The sequence below is a fragment of the Hakea prostrata genome, unplaced genomic scaffold (assembly GCF_041222555.1).
Source record: "Hakea prostrata isolate BN-2017 unplaced genomic scaffold, UWA_Hpros_2 contig_300, whole genome shotgun sequence".
NCBI classification, from domain to species: Eukaryota; Viridiplantae; Streptophyta; class Magnoliopsida; order Proteales; family Proteaceae; genus Hakea; species Hakea prostrata.
Window position 1 is genome coordinate 10,915 of NW_028291419.1, and position 1,616 is coordinate 12,530.

The 1,616-nt window shown below is 39.7% G+C and overlaps 1 pseudogene; it reads left to right on the forward strand.

Annotated features, from left to right (window-relative positions):
• Positions 1 to 242: 242 nt before the first annotated feature.
• On the forward strand, positions 243 to 981 carry LOC148998575 (desiccation-related protein PCC13-62 pseudogene; annotated as a pseudogene).
• Positions 982 to 1,616: the final 635 nt, after the last annotated feature.

Below are 1,616 nucleotides of genomic sequence, written 5' to 3' on the forward strand. Positions count from 1 at the left end.
GACCAAAAATGGCAACTGGGCAGTTCTTGGAATTACCTACTTGCGATGAACAAAGAAGGAACACATGAAACATGATAAACGCTGACCCTGATTGCATGGGACAAAGCCCACCCGTTCACTGCTAAGAAGACCCAAGTGGCATTCAACGTTTCAATCTTCTGCTAATAAATACCTGCTCGATCCAGAGAAAAAGAAACATACGACCAAGCACAGATCCTTGTTTTTTTGTATTATTATCAACCATGGCCACAGCTTCTTCTTGTATCTTCACCTTCACAATCTTGATCATCGTCTCTCTTCTCGTCCCAATCTCTTCCAACCCCTCCCCAATTCTCAAAGGAGGTGAAGAATCTCTGCATTCTATCCCTAAATCTGATGTTGATCTTCTTGAGTTTCCTCTGAATTTAGAATACTTGGAAGCTGAGTTCTTCCTCTGGGGAGCTTTGGGTTGTGGATTAGACAAAATAGCTCCTGAATTAGCCGCCGGAGGCCCACCTCCGATCGGAACAAAGAAGGCAAATCTGAAACGCTTCGTTCGGGATATCATCACCCAGTTCGCATATCAAGAGATTGGTCATTTAAGGTTTGTTCTTCTCATCTTCAATTTTATTAGACATTTATGCATAGATGGGTTCAAGATCATATACAAGAAATGCCTCTTCCCGTTTCTTGATTTAGCTTCCTGTGTTCTTGAACTCTTAAAAAAATTTGATTATCTTCATCTCTTTAATGTCTTGGTTTGGATACTTTTGCAGGGCCATTAAGAAGCAAGTTCCAGGATTTCCAAGGCCATTGATGGACTTGAGTGCAAAATCCTTCGGCAAGATCATGGACAAGGCTGTGGGACACCATCTGGAACCACCATTTGATCCTTACGCCAATGATCTCAACTTCTTAATTGCTTCTTACGTTGTTCCTTACGTTGGACTCACAGGATATGTTGGAGCTAACCCTAAGCTCATTGCTTCTCCTTCTAAAAGAGTAAGTGATTATTTGTTTATATGTTCTACCAAATCTGGAATCTGTATCAACCGGACTTGATTTAGCTTGAACCGGTCATACAATAAAGGAAATTAGGGTTAGAGTGGGTTGAACCGGTCATACAATAAAGGAAATTAGGGTCATACATACTTAGATCGAGAAACCGCCTTCGATCCTCAAGTCAGATTCTATTGCGAACACAAAAAACCCAGTTGCAGGATTCTAACTTAGAGTAAACTAGGGAAAAAGCTTGAGCGGACCTAAGTATATTTATTGAGAAACTGCTACACTTCAGTGCCATAAATGCGCTGAATTATTCAGTGAGTACATCAGATCGAGATTTCGATTAAAAAACAAGAGGAAATCTCAACTGAGATGCACGATCGAACGGTTATAAATCTCATTGAATAATTCAGCAGAAGGTAGAGTGGTAATGACTCATTACTTCTTAGTGAAGATGTTATCGGACGCATATGTAATACCCATTCCCTATATATACAAAACTTTGGGTAAATGACACTAAATGACATTGGACCCATTTCTTATATTTACCTCGCCTCTTAGTTAATTAAATGACACTTGAACCCCCTCTTAGTTGTATAATAGTACTTATTCCCCTTCTTACCTATTAAAGT